This window comes from Bos grunniens, chromosome 28, assembly GCF_055505025.1.
Source record: "Bos grunniens cultivar Pamir isolate PY7600 chromosome 28, Bosgru_T2T1.0, whole genome shotgun sequence".
In the NCBI taxonomy this organism is placed as follows: domain Eukaryota; kingdom Metazoa; phylum Chordata; class Mammalia; order Artiodactyla; family Bovidae; genus Bos; species Bos grunniens.
Window position 1 is genome coordinate 30,602,860 of NC_141192.1, and position 16,082 is coordinate 30,618,941.

Sequence of the window (16,082 nt, forward strand, 5' to 3'; positions counted from 1 at the left end):
CCCAGCATTTCTCATGATGTACTCTGCACAACGGCGCAGGAGCAATGGCACAGGAGCAGCTGAGAGGAGCTACCCCATGCCCAAGGTCAGGGGCGGTGGCCGAGAGGAGCTACCCTACGTCCAAGGTATGGAGCGGTGGCTGCGCTTTGCTGGAGTAGCTGTGAAGAGATACCCCATGTCCAAGCTAAGAGAAGCTGAAGTAAGATGGTAGGCGCTGAGAGAGGGCATCAGAGGGCAGACAGACTGGAACCACAATCATAGACAACTAGCCAATCTGATCACACTGACCACAGCTTGTCTAACTCAAAGCCATGCCGTGTGGGGCCACCCAGGACGGATGGGTCATGGTGGAGAGGTCTGACAGAATGAGGTCCATTGGAGAAGGGAATGGCAAACCACTTCAGGATCCTTGCCTTGAGAACCCCATACCATATAGACATAGACACAAATGTGTGTGTGTGTGTGTGTGTGTGTGGAGGCGGGGGCTGGGGGGCAGGTATATGCATTCTCAATTGCTTCAGTTGTGTCTGACTTTTTGCAATCCCATGGACTGCAGTAGCCAAGCTCCTCTGTCCATGAGATTCTCCAGGCAAGAATACCAGAGTAGGTTGCTATTTCCTCCATATATATACATATATACACACACATACATCCAGTGGTGTGCCACGGGCAGGGCAGTGGGAAAGTATGCCCTGGGTACACACAATAAAATGGTGTACTGTTTGTAGAGAATGCAAAAGCAATAATTAAACTGACTGAAAGTCATTCTATACTGTATTACCATGACTAGAAATTTCAAACAATGTCAACGAACTACTCATCCAAAAAAACAAACAAACAGATTTGTTAATGTCCACAGACCTCAAGTAGCCTAAGATCCTTTCAGAGACTCTATGGGGTAAACAATTGTCCTAATAGTATAAAACATTATTTGCCTTCTCACTGTGTTAACTATGTGCACTGATGATCCAGAAGCAATGGCGAGTAAAACTGCTCACTCCTCAGCACCAGTCAGGGCAATATCACAGACTGAACTGGAACATTGTCTTCTTCACCACTAAACACAATTAACAACGACAACAAAAAACCCAGCCTCACTGAAAAAACAGCCCTAATGAAACAGTAAACATTTTACTAGATCTTGACCCTTGAGCACTCATCTTTTTTCTGTAATGAAATGGAAAACAAAGCATTTCTGCTGTCTCAATGGTGCTTATTTGAATTGTGATCTGATTTATCCACTTTTAAATGAAAATACCATTTTGACTTGAAAAGACAACTGAAAGACTATAGTTAATCAGACCTGGTGATTCAGCAGCCATGTTTCTCGAAAATGAACTGAGTCTGGCATTTCAAGGAAAACAAGTATCTGCTCCTAATATTTGAGCTTTCAAACCAAATCAAACATTGGAAACACTATGAGCTTGAAAACTTCTGTGAGATTATAAACTCTTCTGATGAGATCAGTGGTGATATTAACAAATGTGATCTTTTTGCTATTGTAAAACTAAACGCATCAAAACGAAAAACAAACAAAAACTAAATGTGTCAACATTTAGAAAAGCTGCATTAACTCCAGGAAGTTAGCAATATATTCCAAATCACCTGTGCATAATGCTATGAAGTCATACACAAGTAAAAGCATTCATTCAGAAGGTAAGAAAGACCAACAGATTTTAATATAACAGTATGCAAAGTTCAATTATGTGATTTCAGGAGACATGAAATTAATGTGTAAAAAACTAATTCCTTTGTCAAGTTTTGGTGGAGTATTAAAGAAGAGTACTACATTATTTTTATTATTAAATAAAATAAAGAGGCTATTAAAATACCCTCTCCAACTACACATTTGTATAAGCTAGATTTGTTTCATATACATTAACTAAAATGACGTATTGCAACAGATTGGATGCAGAAGCATCTATGAGACTCCAGTTGCATAAATGTAAAATGAGATCATTCTTATATTAAATTTTCCTTTATTTTGGGAAATTATTTTTTATGGATGTTACTATGTATGTTAATATACAGTTAAGATGAAAATTTGCTTTTAAAATATTTACACTTTTTCTCAGTTTTCATTTCTAATAAGGTCCATGTCAATAGATATAATTCACATAAACAAAAGCAAAGGGGGACTTCCCTGGCAGTCCAGTGGTTAAGGAGCCTAGGTTCTATCCCTGGCTGGGGAACTGAGATCCTACATGCCGTTTGGCAAGACAGAAAAAAAAAAAACCAAAAACGGCAAAGAGCTCAAAAATGTATAAGAGTGCAATGAAGTCCTGAGACTAAAAAGTTTGAGCACTGCTCTTCTAGAACAACTGCTATTAATATTGTTGAATTTTAGTAATACGTTTAAGCATTAAATTAGCACATATTTGTTACTCTCTGTAATGAACATTTATTCTTTGTGGAAGTTCATTCAAAGACTTTATTTCTTCAGTTAGCTCACTATACACAGACTTGTTACCTGCACGTCATTTCAGAGTAAATTCTCAATTCGGAATCATTCAAGCTTACATCATGCAGTTTCTATCTCCACCTCTGTAGTATTACATATTCCTACTTTCGAACAGTGGATTCAAAATAAAATGATAGAACAGTGATCGTAGAGACAAACAGAACTTAAGTACTTTTGTTTAAAATGTAAAACAATGAAATAGTGTAAACTCTTCCATGTAAACTTTTTGTTAAGAATGAGTTTTAGTTCAAGAAATATTTTGCTACATTTCAATAACGTCTATAAAACTGAAATGTATTCTTTCCAAATTGTCCATCGTTTTTAACCTGAAGAACAAATGAAGAAAATAATTATTTTTGTCATAGAGAGGAGGGGGACATTAACAAACAATATCCTCTTAGGGCATCATATACACTTGGTAATCATTGCTCCTGCAACACTGAATGGTAAGATATTGAATATTGTCCCTTCCAAGTTCATTGTCAAAGGCCTTTATTAATGATATCCATAGCACCTATATTCATATGTCCTTTTTTCCTGATTTTTATTCCACTAAAAATTATAACCTTGAGATATATCTACGTTGCTGCAGACACCAGTAGTTCAATTTCTTCAGTTTTCTCAGTCTGGTGTCATTTTTCACAATCTCAATCATGTCAACTCAAGTGAATCCCTCTCAACTCCTTATGCAATTAAGGTGTTCCTTTTCATCTCACAGCACTTTGTAGGTTTGCAACTCGACTAGATCACTTATCACATTGAAGTTAGTCTACTCTCTCTTTTAAGTTAGAGAGCTGGGGAACCTCTCTCCTAGCCCAGGGCCTGACAAATAATAGGATCTTATTTATACCATTCAGGTTTCTCCATCAAAGCAGAACCAATAGGAATATAGCTATATCTATTCATATCTATGATTACAGCTGTCTATCTGGGCTGTCCTGGTGGCTCAGACCATAAAGAATCTGCGTGCAATGCAGGAGACCTGGGTTCGATCCCTGGGTTTAGAGAAAAGAACATCCCTGGAGAAGAAAACAGCTACCCACGCCAGTATTCTTGCCTGGAGAATTCTACCGACAGAGGAGCCTGGCAGGCTCAGTCCGTGCGGTGGCAAAGAGTGGGACAGAACTGCACGACTTGCACTTTATAGCTGTCTGTCTACACACACACACACACACACACACACACACACACACACCCTATACACCTGGAAACACAGCCAAGCTGATGATGAAGTCTGGAAGCCTAAGAAGGACCAAGACAGCTAATAGTGTAGTTCAAGACCAAATGCCAGCAGGCTTAAAACCCAGGAAGAGCCCAGGTTTCAACTCCAAAGGCAGGAAAAAACAGCTATTCGAGTTCGCTCTTATTCAGCCTTTTTGTATTATTTGGGCCTTCTACTCACAGGATGAGGTCCTCCCACATTAGAGAGTAATCTGCTTTACTCAGCCTACTATTCAACTGTTAAAGTCATGCATAAACATCCTCACAGAAAAACCCAAATAATGTTTAACCAAGTATCTGGGCATCCTGTGGCCAAATCAGGCTGACACATAAAATTCACTATCATATTAATTAATGCTTTTCTGCCGGCACTAGTCTTTGCCATCCATATTTCAGAAGAATAAACACACAAAGATCATATTTATAAAGCAGAGTAAAATAAGGCTAATGAGGGGTGTTCAGGATTCGCATTTCACTTCCTCTAAGAGTTAACTTTTTACCTGAGGAATGAGGGATGGATAAGATTCTGATAAGAGAAGATTGTGTTATTTGGGGGGCACGATATTATAGACAGAAGAAGCAACTTCAACCCAAAAGGTTCTTTCCCAGTTTGCATTCAGATCACATTTGTAAAGCAAAGTCTTTGTCTAAAGAAGATTCCTGAGACTGGTACTCAGGTAACTAAGCATACAAGGATACCCAACCTGAGAGAAACCCAAAAATTTCTCTAGTGCTAGAATATCCATTGCTGTTATCCTTAAGGATCAGTGTTGGCTCTGAATTAGTTACCATGGGGACCGCCTAAATCTTATGATTTTCCTTAGAGATGTCCAAGGAAACTCAGACAGATACGTACTCAGAAAATATTCTAATACACGGCTTCACACCAAAAGGAAGGACTAGGTCCTTTGCAGAAAACAAAAGCGATGGTGTTGATGCAAAAATGTGAAAGCTTGTTTCACTGAAAGTGCAAATCTTGCTAAGTAACTATAATCACTATTTGTGTTCTATTTCATTTTTCTGATTTCTAAGTAAAACATGTTTATTTTAGAAAATTTGGAAAATACATAAAAACACGAACAAGAAACTTAAAATTATCCATAGTCATTTTTCTCTTTTTATGGTGAGAAGAGTATAAAGTAAAACATGCAAGCTTTTTCCTCCTTCCCTCCAATCTCACCAACTCCTTCCCCGAGATAACCATCTTTACTGATTTGATCCTTATCGGCCCTGCCAATTTCTCTCCTGCTTATTCGTTCATTTATTGATTCCAGCAAATATTACTGAGTGGGCACCCAGGACCAAGACTCTAAACACCAGATTTAAATGCCAGTGGCACAGCTGTAAGATCTCTGTTCCCAGGGGTTACACTATAGTGAGAGAACTCACAATAAACCAGTAAACAAATACAAACAGAAAAATATAAGCTAGTAATAAATGTTATATAGAAAATAAGATGGCATTATTATACCTGATATTAAATACTGTGAAGATAAAATCAGCCAAGTGAAGAGTGGGGAGAGCAGGGAAGGGGGCAGGGAGGATGCAATTCCTTAAAGAAATACAAAAAGGCCAGTGTGGCTCCATAACATGGAGGGAGGGAGAGAGTTAGAGATGCTGTTGAAGACGTGAGCCAGGGAAATGTCATGGAGGATGTGACGTCATCCTTCCTTTGGGAAGAAGAATGTCAAAAGAATTCGGCCTTTAAGTGCAAGGGGGAAGACGTTGAAGAGCTTTAAGAGCGGGGTGATATGCTCTGATCTGTATGTTCTAAATCTTTACTCTGGCTTCACTGTGGAGAATATACTAAGAGCAAAGATTCCCAACATGAGGTCATGTGGTACATAGACACTCCCCAAAAGTCCGCAAATACAATCAGGGGGTTCATTACCTTAAATGGGAGAAAATTACCAGGCCTGGCCCCATAAAGACATAAAAACTCTCAATATGGTTCTATTTTTGTCTGTGCTCCAATTCCTCTTTTCGAAATATCCTCTCTGGTTTCCAGAGTGCCATAGTGGCAGGATTCCCTGTTTTATAGGCAGGCTCTTCCTTTTTTTCTGGTTTTTCCCTTAAGATAGTGTTTAAATCTAAACTCTAGTGGAGGCCCACTAACTTAAAAGGCTTAGATTCAAAGACAAACCTAGTCTTATGTCAAGTAACCAGACTGAGAGTGACTTTGGGGTCAGGGTAAGAAGAATCGCCAGAACTTGAACTCAGCATGTCCACAGTCCACCCCAACTCATCTCAGAGTCGGATTCCCTGTGAACAACTGCAGAAGGGTCGCAGATTTTTTTTTTAATACCTTATAATAAGACAGGAAAATGAGACATGAGAAGGACACCTGTAGAGGAAGAAGAAATCAAATGGCTCTTGAAACTGTCTACTTAGAAGTATTTCCCAAACATGGGCACTAATTAAATATACAAATTCCTGTGCTCCACCCTAGACATACTGACTCAGATTATCTATGGGCTGGGCCCCAAAATCACCTCTAGTGATAATAATCAGCCAATTTGGAAAACACTGTATATTTGTGGAGAATAATCTAGAATACCCAAGGAACATGATACCTATCCAAGCCTAGACTGAGAAAACACAACCTACTCCTTTACCCCTCACACATGGTTTTTGGCTTAAATAATTGTGGGCATTTTCACTGGCATATTATTTAGAAGGGTGACTAGCATATTAATAAATGAAACAATTTACATTCAATAAAACCACTAAGACTACTGACACTGAAAAAGAGAATGACTTAATTTATCTTCCATTGTCCCCTTCAAGATGTAAAATTATGTCTTTTCATGCTGCCAGAACAAGTGGACTCCACTTAGTGTGGCCGAGGACCATACAGTTTATTAAATGACACTTGGAACCCCTCATAAAAGTGATTAATATATGTGCACTCGGTTCTGAGTACAGTCATTTTTCAGACAGTCTATTGTTTCTGTACTCAGAGAACCAACTTTTGTGTGTGAGAGCTTTGTAGGAGAAAGATCTGTTTTTCAAAAGAATCATAGAACATTAGAGAATTAGATTTGGTGATCTCATCCAGCCTCAAGGCTTTAAGCCCTATATATATATATACTGCTAGCTCCAAATTCATATCTCGAGCGCTGACCTCTCTCTGAACCTCAGATTATTATATCCAACTGTTTACATGACATCTACACTTTAATAAACATTTAAAACTTTACAAACTGAAGGTGAACTTTCGATCTTCCCCGCATCCCTCATACTTTTCCATCTCAGCTAAGAACATTTTCTCCAGTTGCACAATCACCTTTGATTCTTCTTTCTCTTACTCCACATCCAAATCCAAAGAAATCTTTTCTAATTTCCCTTTATAGTATATAAATAACGCACCACTTCTCAATACGTTTACCGTAACTACCCCAAGCCATAATCAGCACTCTACTGACCCTCTTTGCTTCTACATTTGCCCCCTTCCAACTACTTATAAAACAGCAGCTGAGGGGTTCTTATATAAGTTTTTATTTATTATGGAAGTTTTCAACAAATACAAAAGAAGGGAGAACACCATAATGAAACCCCACACTTAATCATCATCCAGCTTTGACAGCTTTCAGTGCATGGCCATTCTTGCTTCAGCTTTATCACCGCCTATTTTCTGTCCACCACAATGGAACCCTTGTTCAAACCCTCCAATGACACAAAATAAAATTCAGGGACTTCCCTGGTGGCCCAGTGGTTAAAGTCTGTGCTCCCAATACAGGGGGCCTGGGTTTGCTCCCTGGTCTGGGAACTAGTTTCCACATGCTGCGACTAAGAGTTTGCATGCCCCAACCAGGATCAAAGACAGTGTGAGCTGCAAGCAAGACTCGGCAGAGCCAAAAGAAAAAAAAAAAAAAAAAAACTTAAAAATATTAAAAAAAAAAATTCAGAATCCTCTAGCAGCGCTCAAGTGTTCTCAGTCTCCCTCACCTGTCTACCCTCACCTGTCACATTAGCTCCCAGGTATCTCTCAATCACATCAGGATGTTCCAGTCTTGGAGGCTTTTTATTTGCTTCCTCTGCCCGGAAGGTGCACTCCCTACTGTTAGCTCCCAAAATATTCCCCTGGCAAGTATGTTCCCTGCCTCCCTCAGGTCCTTAGTTTTCTACAGCCCGGTTTCGCTGATTGCCTACACGTGGCAAGAATCAAATAATCAGTCTTTTTGAGTTTTCTACAGATTGGCCACTCAGAGTTGAGTTTGAAAGTCCACACTGTTCTCCCCTCAGCTACTCACCCATCCATAACTATGTAGATGGAATGCCCATCCAGTGACCTCTACCTGATGAGATGCAACTAGCCTTTGTTCTCTAGCTGATCTTCCCTACCCAGGGATCGAACAGAAGTCTCCTGCATTGCAGGCGGATTCTTTACCAACTGAGCTATCAGGGAAGCCCTTGTAAAAAGGCACTCTCATCCTTTCCCTGGGTGACTGATATGCTCCCCATTACACTTAGACCAACTGGTGATCGATATTCATACTGATTTAAAGAACCACTACATCCAATCCTTCCAGAAGGTTAAAGCAACTCACTTGTCAGCCACAATAAGAACTCTGAATTTTATTCTTAGTGCTGCACTACAACACGGTAAGAGTTCAAAAAATGCTCTTTATTATTAAAGCTGACTTTAACAAATAAAAATCGGTGGTCAATATACTTCATGACACTGATTCGAAAGTTAAGTTTTATGTCACGCGTATTGTCTGACAACAAAAACACAAAATCAACATTGGACTCTTCAGGGGACTAGAAGCAGGCACATAACCTTCACTAGGCTTGGAGGCTCCCACCACTCCACCCACAACTCCCACCTGCACCTCGGAGATCCAGGTGAGCAGAGTTAGAGGCCTGAGGCCAACTACCGCCCTCTCTACACTGCCTCAGGGGATGAGTCCGGGCTTTGATGTGGGCCCTGTGTGATTACTTACTCGTACATGCATTCGTTCATGTATTGACTCACCATTGTGACTCAGTACCCAAGGGAAAGCGGTCGCAGGTCAGCTATGAAGCACTTGCGTCTGCAGGAGCAAAGCCATCCTTCCCGGCATCCTCTGGGTGGGCGTGGTGCCTCCTGGGAGAGGTCTTCCCACTTGGCACTGCACCTGCGTGGCGCTCTGCCTTGCCTCACTAGTATCCCTGCCCTTGGGCGGAGTCTGGAGGACACCTCCCCTAATCTCGCTCTTGCACGAAGCTGTAATTCCTTTCTTATATTGCCCAGGCCTCCTAATTTAGGTCCCAAGGCACTGCAGCCAGCCCCATCTTTCTACAACATACAAGCCCCATTCCTTGATAATGGCCCTTACATACATCATTTTAGCCTCTCCTTGGACTCCCTGGCTTTCTTAAAGCATTCTTAACATTTTTTTAGAGCTTTGGATGTGGCTAGCCTGGTGGTAAGTGATTTACATCCATTGTCTGATTAAATTTGTAATAGAATTTTAACTAGTAAGTTAGGAAGCACCTACAGTAATTTCACAGGAAGAGTTGATGGTAATCATAGTTCAGGTTTCTGCAATACTGACAGTAGTCTTAGAAAAATGAGAGAAAGGGAGGGAAGGAAGGAAAGAAGGAAGGTCATTAGAGCTAATATTTTTCATAAAATGTGTATGATGAGAAGATTTCAACAAATTCTACGACAAGTTTTATTAGCATAATGTTATTTTGACAAAATGTTGAAATGTGGTGTGGATTGGGGTACAGAGCAGGGAACGTGTAACTTCTTGAAGAAGTACACCTGAAGAATACTCAAGTAGTAGATGGTGATTGATTAATACTGAATAGTACCTATGGGCTAGTCACCAGACTAAATGCTTTACCTGCTTTTAATCCTCCCTGAGACTCTATAGGTTTATTATAATTCCTTGTCTCTTTTACAAATTAGGAAACTGAGGCATTTATTAATTAAATAACTTCTGCAATCCACAACTAGTAATCAATAGAAATGGAACTTGGACTCTAACGGATTCCTATCAGTGCTCTCAACTGCCAGGCATACTGTCTCAACAGTAACTTGACTGGAGCACTCTGTCCTTATACACTATCAATTTTTACTTATAATTTGGATCAAAAAATACATGGGATGCTGATCAAATTTAAGCCCAATCTATAGAAGGAAGGAGGAGCTAAAATTTTAGAAAGGTCAGCCTAGGATCCAAAATTATATCAATAGGTTTTTTGGGGTGCTAGAACAGATTACAGCTGACATTTGCAACTTATTTATGCAGGATTTCTCACCCTCAAGGCAGTTAACATTTGGGGCTGGATAATCATTTGCTGTGAGGACCTGTCCTGCGCACTGTAAGACATTTAGCAGCATCCTTGGCCAGGAACGCTTGAAGTCAAGTGGACCTTAGGAAGCATCACTACAAACAAAGCTAGTGGAGGCGATGGAATTCCAGTTGAGCTATTTCAAATCCTAAAAGATGATGCTGTGAAAGTGCTGCACTCAATATGCCAGCAAATTTGGAAAACTCGGCAGTGGCCACAGGACTGGAAAAGGTCAGTTTTCATTTCAATCCCAAAGAAAGGCAATGCCAAAGAATGCTCAAACTACCACACAATTGCATTCATCTTACACGCTAGCAAAGTAATGCTCAAAATTCTCCAAGTTAGGCCTCAACAGTATGTGAACCATGAACTTCCAGATGTTCAAGCTGGATTTAGAGAAGGCAGAGGAACCAGAGATCAAATGGCCAACATCTGCTGGATCATCGAAAAAGCAAGAGAGTTCCAGAAAAACATCTACTTTTACCTTATTGACTATGCCAAAGCCATTGACTGTGTGGATGATCACAAAAAAACTGTGGAAAATTCTGAAAGAGATGGGAATACCAGACCACCTGAGAAATCTGCCTCCTGAGAAATCTGTGTGCAGGTCAAGAAGCAACAGTTAGAACTGAACGTGGAACAATGGACCGGATGCAAGTAAGGAAAGGAGTATGTCAAGGCTGTATCTTGTCACCCTGTTTATTTAACTTATATGCAGAGTGCAAAATGCATCATGCAAAATGCCAGGCTGGATGAAGCACAAGCTGGAATCAAGTTTGCTGGGAGAAATATCAATAACCTCAGATATGCAGATGACACCACTCTTATGGCAGAAAGCAAAGAAGAACTAAAGAGCTTCTTGATGAAAGTGAAAGAGGAGAGCGAAAAAGTTGGCTTAAAACTCAACATTCAAAAAACTGAGATCATGGCACCCAGTCCCATCACTTCATGGCAAACAGATAGTGAAACAATGGAAACAGTGATAGACTTTATTTTGGGGGACTCCAAAATCACTGCAGATGGTGACTGCAGCCATAAAATTAAGATGCTTGTTCCTTAGAAGAAAAGCTATGACCAACCTAGACAGCTTATTAAAAACCAGAGACATTACTTTGCCAACAAATGTCCGTCTAGTCAAAGCTATGTTTTTTCCAATAGTCATGTTTGGATGTGAGAGTTGGACCATAAAGAAAGCTGAATGCCAAAGAAGAGACACTTTTGAACTTTGGTATTGGAGAAGACTCTTGGCAGTCCCTTGGACTGCAAGGAGATCCAACCAGTCAATCCTAAAGGAAATCAGTCCTGAATATTCATTGGAAGGAATGATGCTAAAGCTGAAACTCCAATCCTTTGGCCACCTCATGCGAAGAGTTGACTCATTGGAAAAGATTCTGATGCTGGGAGGGATTGGGGGCAGGAGGAGAAGGGGACGACAGAGGATGAGATGGTTGGATGGCATCACTGACACGAAGGACATGAGTTTGAGTCGGCTCTGGGAGTTGGTGATGGACAGGGAAGGCTGGCATGCTGCAGTCCATTGTATCACAAAGAGTTGGACATGACTACACAACTGAACTGAACTTGGCCTCTATATGCTAGTAATGGCCTCCAGTTGTGACAACCAAAATTGTCTCCAAACACTGCCAGTGTAACTGAGTAGGACCTAATGAGGGCTTCCCAGAATAGACCCCCACCCATGTCCTCTTATTGCTTTTTGTCTGTAGAAAAACTTCAAAGAATAAATTTAATCTGAGAAGTGAGAAAATGCAGAAAAGAAAACAGGCAGGCAAGACAAAATAATAATACTCTAGCCATTAAACAGGAGAAGGCAATGGCACCCCACTCCAGTACTCTTGCCTAGAAAATCCCATGGACGGAGGAGCCTGGTAGGCTGCAGTCCATGGGGTTGCTAGAGTTGGACACGACTGAGCAACTTCACTTTCACTTTTCACTTTCATGCATTGGAGAAGGAAATGGCAACCCACTCCAGTGTTCTTGCCTGGAGAATCCCAGGGACGGGAAGCCTGGTGGGCTGCCATCTATTGGGTCACACAGAGTCGGACACGACTAAAGCAGCGTAGCAGCAGCAGCAGCAGCAGCAGCCATTAAACAAAGTCAAAGATCTTTAGTTCTTCCTCAAGGACTATAGATAATATTCTGAGCTGTCCTCTGAATTGCAGATACTGAAACTCCTACTAGGTGAAAGAAGTTAATGGTATGCCACCCAGAAGCATGTAGATCCCAGACCTGTTGGAACCAGAAGGTTAATGACCCTGACTCCCAATTACCTCACCACCAATCAATCAGAGGAAAGTCCACGAGCTGATCATGCCTTGCTATTTGAACACTGTAAAACTCCTCACTATCATTTCCAGGGGCAGGACACAGTTTTCAGGGCATTAGCCCACTGTGATCCCCTTTGCCTGGCAAAGCAATAAAGCTATTCTTTTCTACTTCACCCCAAAATTCAGTCTTTCAGATTTAATCTGGCACCCTCCAGTGTACAGAGGTCAAATTTCAGCAACACTGTCACCTGGGAATAAATCACCCCTCATTAAGAACCACTGATTTAGTCTTTTGCCACACACTGTTTTATTGAATTCTTGTAATTCTGGTAAGAGGTAGGTAAAGTTGAAATTGAAACCAAAGCTATCTGATTCTGAGTGCCAAGCTCTCATCAAGATGAGACTAAGAGACAAATGTAAATTCCTGCACTTTGAGCCAAACAACAGAAGTATAAGCCCAAGGTGAGAGAATTAGGAGTTAGCACCTGTGGAAGAAAACGTATTTAGATGAGTAAGGACTAAATAATCCTAGCCAACATTTGTCGAGGCCTTACACCTTTTCAGATGTGCTAGGTACACAAATGCATTTAATCCTCACAACTAGCTCCACAAGATAGATGTCATAATCCCTATTTTGGATACAATAACAGTGAAGTTTAAGGACAGAGCAGAACATAGTGGCAGAGGTAAAGTGACAACGCCATGTTTTGAATTCAAGAAGTCCGACTCTAGAGCCAATGCTCTGAGCTGCTGCTGCTAAGTCGCGTCAGTCGTGTCCGACTCTGTGCGATCCCATAGACGGCAGCCCACCAGGCTCCCCCGTCCCTGGGATTCTCCAGGCAAGAACACTGGAGTGGGTTGCCATTTCCTTCTCCAATGCATGAAAGTGAAAAGTGAAAATGAAGTCAGTTAGTTGTGTCCGACTCTAGCGACCCCATGGACTGCAGCCTACCAGGCTCCTCCGTCCATGGGATTTTCTAGGCAAAAGTACTGGAGTGGGGTGCCATTGCCTTCTCCAATGCTCTGAGCTACTAAATAATATTTCTCACACACGCACATAAAGGAACTATCACAATAATGTGGCTGGGAGAAGAATACTAGAGTATATATGTTACCCAACAAAACTAGGTCAACTCACCTGTGCACAGCAAAGCCAATCTACTGACCTCGGGTTGTGATGAATTAAAGTGCTGATAATGCTCCAAAATCCTTAACTCCTGCATAGGTTTGGGTAAAGAGTTTTTCTAGACAAAATCTGGGGTTGGGAGGGGTCGGTCTGCAGGGTATGTGACATTCCTCTGATTGGTCAGTAGGGAAGTTACAGGACAGTGTTTCAGGAATATCAATCATTAGTCTTCTGGTTCCAGCCAGTCTGAAGGCCATGGGTTTATGTACAATCTGAAGTTCCCACCCTCTAGTTGGGGTGAGGGTATGTGTGTGTGTTGGGGGGAGGGTCACCTAGCTCCTGTAGAATAGCTCAGAAATGTATCTGATTGTTATGTATATCTCTTGAGGAGGAACCAGGAAGCTGCTCCATGGCTGCACTATTGTTTCCTTGCCTTTGTTTCTGAATTCCCTCGCTCTGATTAGTAATTATTTGCATCTGCCCTTTTGGAATTCAGGGAAGGTCTAGAAGGCTGAAAACTTTTTCCTCTAAACAAGACATGGGGGACACGGAAGTGCTTTTGTGTCCTTGTGTCCCACAAAGTCCTGATCAGTTTCAACCCCTTTTCTTTGATACTCCTCAATCTTGAGGGGAACAGGTGCTGGACCAGAAAGGGAATAACGTTTTGGATGGAGAGATTCATCATTAACTTGGCAAAGGAACTCAGTTTTAGGGGACCTGGTTTCGATCCCTGGGTTGGGAAGATCCCCTGGAGGAGGGCATGACAACCCACTCCAGTATTCATGCCTGGAGAATTCCATGGATAGAGGAGCCTGGCGGGCTGCAGTCCATAGGGTTGCAAAGAGTTGGACATGACTAAGCGACTTAGCACGCACAGTTTCATATTTCATATTTTCATCTCCTGATGGTTCAGTTCAGTTCAGTTGCTCAGTCATTTCCGACTCTTTGCGACCCCATGAATCGCAGCACGCCAGGCCTCCCTGTCCATCACCAACTCCCGGAGTTCACTCAGACTCATGTCCATTAAGTCAGTGATGCCATCCAGCCATCTCATCCTCTGTTGTCCCCTTCTCCTCCTGCCCCCAATCTCTCCCAGCATCAGAATCTTTTCCAATGAGTCAATTCTTCGCATGAGGTGACCAAAGTATTGGAGTTTCAGCTTTAGCATCATTCCTTCCAAAGAAATCCCAGGGCTGATCTCCTTCAGAATGGACTGGTTGGATCTCCTTGCAGTCCAAGGGACTCTCAAGAGTCTTCTCCAACACCACAGTTCAAAAGCATCAGTTCTTCGGCGCTCAGCTTTCTTCACAGTCCAACTCTCACATCCGTACATGACCACTGGAAAAACCACAGCCTTGACTAGAGGAACCTTTGTTGGCAAAGTAATGTCTCTGCTTTTCAATATGCTATCTAGGTTGGTCATAACCTTCCTTCCAAGGAGTAAGCGTCTTTTAATTTCATGGCTGCAGTCACCATCTGCAGTGATTTTGGAGCCCCCAAAAATAAAGTCTGACACTGTTTGCACTGTTTCCCCATCTATTTCCCATGAAGCGATGGTTAAGATGCACATAATATACAACTGTCTGCTGGAATTGCACAAGTCCTTAAGTACTTGAGCTGATTGGAGTCCACATCTCAGGGAATGTCAAAGGAGAGTTCTGTAGACTCCACAGTCTCCAGGCTCCAGTGTGTACAAGTTGTTTGTATTTTGCATTGTTTTTAACTCAGATGGTGAACTGAGTTCCTTTCTTAAGTTGGCAAATCATACAATCTGACCCAAAGCTTTCCAGGATACAGTAAACTTCATTGAGATCTGTTATACAGTAAGCATGGCAGCAGATTCTATAATCACATATTAGATATTTCTGTACTGAAATCCCTTCAGATAGGAAAACAGGATTTCCTGGGGTAAGCATCTTTCCTCTCTTCATCCTGTCCTTTCTAAACTACAAATAATCCTTTATTATGGAGAGCAACCTGCTCTTCCCAAAGTGCAAGGGCTTTTTGTTTCTCAAATAAAAATTTAAAAATCCTTATTGCACTTGAAATTTCTTCTTTGTTCTTCTCCACTGGCTAGACCAGTATTTCTCAACCAAGGCTAATTTTGTCCCTAGGGGACATTTGTAGACAGTTTTGTTTGCCACAACTGCGGGAGGGAGGTGTTGTATTACTGACATCAGGGACTGGTGGGCTGCCGTCTATGGGGTCTCAAAGAGTCGGACACGACTGAAGAGACTTCGCAGCAGCAGCAGCAGCAGCAGTTCCTAAAGGCCAGTGATGGTGCTATACTACCAGCAACGCACAGGACAGTCTCCCACAGCAAAGAATTATCTGATCTAAAATGTTAGTAGTTCCAAAACTGAGGAACTCTGGGCCATTGAAGAACAAAAAGATTTTCCAGAAGAAATGCAAAGATGGTAATGAAAGAACTTAAGACTGTACCAAATGAGGGATGGCTAGCGGAACCGTAATGGTTTAAAATGGAAAAAGGGACAACATGGGAGAATTTAAAGATAAAATTTATTTTTGAGTAGGTTCCAATAGCTTCCCTGGTGGCTCAGCTGGTAAAGAATCCGCCTGTAACATGGGAGACCTGGGTTCTATCCCTGGGTTGGGAAGATCCCCTGGAGAAGGGAACTGCTACTCACTCCAGTATTCTGGTCTGGAGAATTCCATGGGTCGCAAAGAGTTGGACATGACTGAG

General features: G+C 41.6%; 2 long non-coding RNA genes across 12 annotated transcripts in view; one reads left to right on the plus strand and one right to left on the minus strand.

Annotated features, from left to right (window-relative positions):
* LOC147343074 (uncharacterized) overlaps positions 1-8,800 on the minus strand; it is a 143,647-nt gene extending 134,847 nt beyond the window's left edge. For 10 of the 11 annotated variants that reach the window (XR_015156975.1, XR_015156980.1, XR_015156976.1 and 7 more), the window contains exon 1: positions 8,661-8,800. This is a non-coding gene — a long non-coding RNA (uncharacterized LOC147343074). Of the gene's footprint in view, positions 1-7,644; positions 8,578-8,660 lie in introns of those variants that run through there. The other variant, XR_015156982.1, reaches the window with a different exon arrangement.
* Positions 8,754-11,087, plus strand: LOC147343077 (uncharacterized). The gene is made up of 2 exons (XR_015156985.1): positions 8,754-9,093; positions 9,925-11,087. It is a non-coding gene; the product is annotated as an uncharacterized LOC147343077 (long non-coding RNA).
* The last annotated feature ends 4,995 nt before the right edge of the window (positions 11,088-16,082 follow it).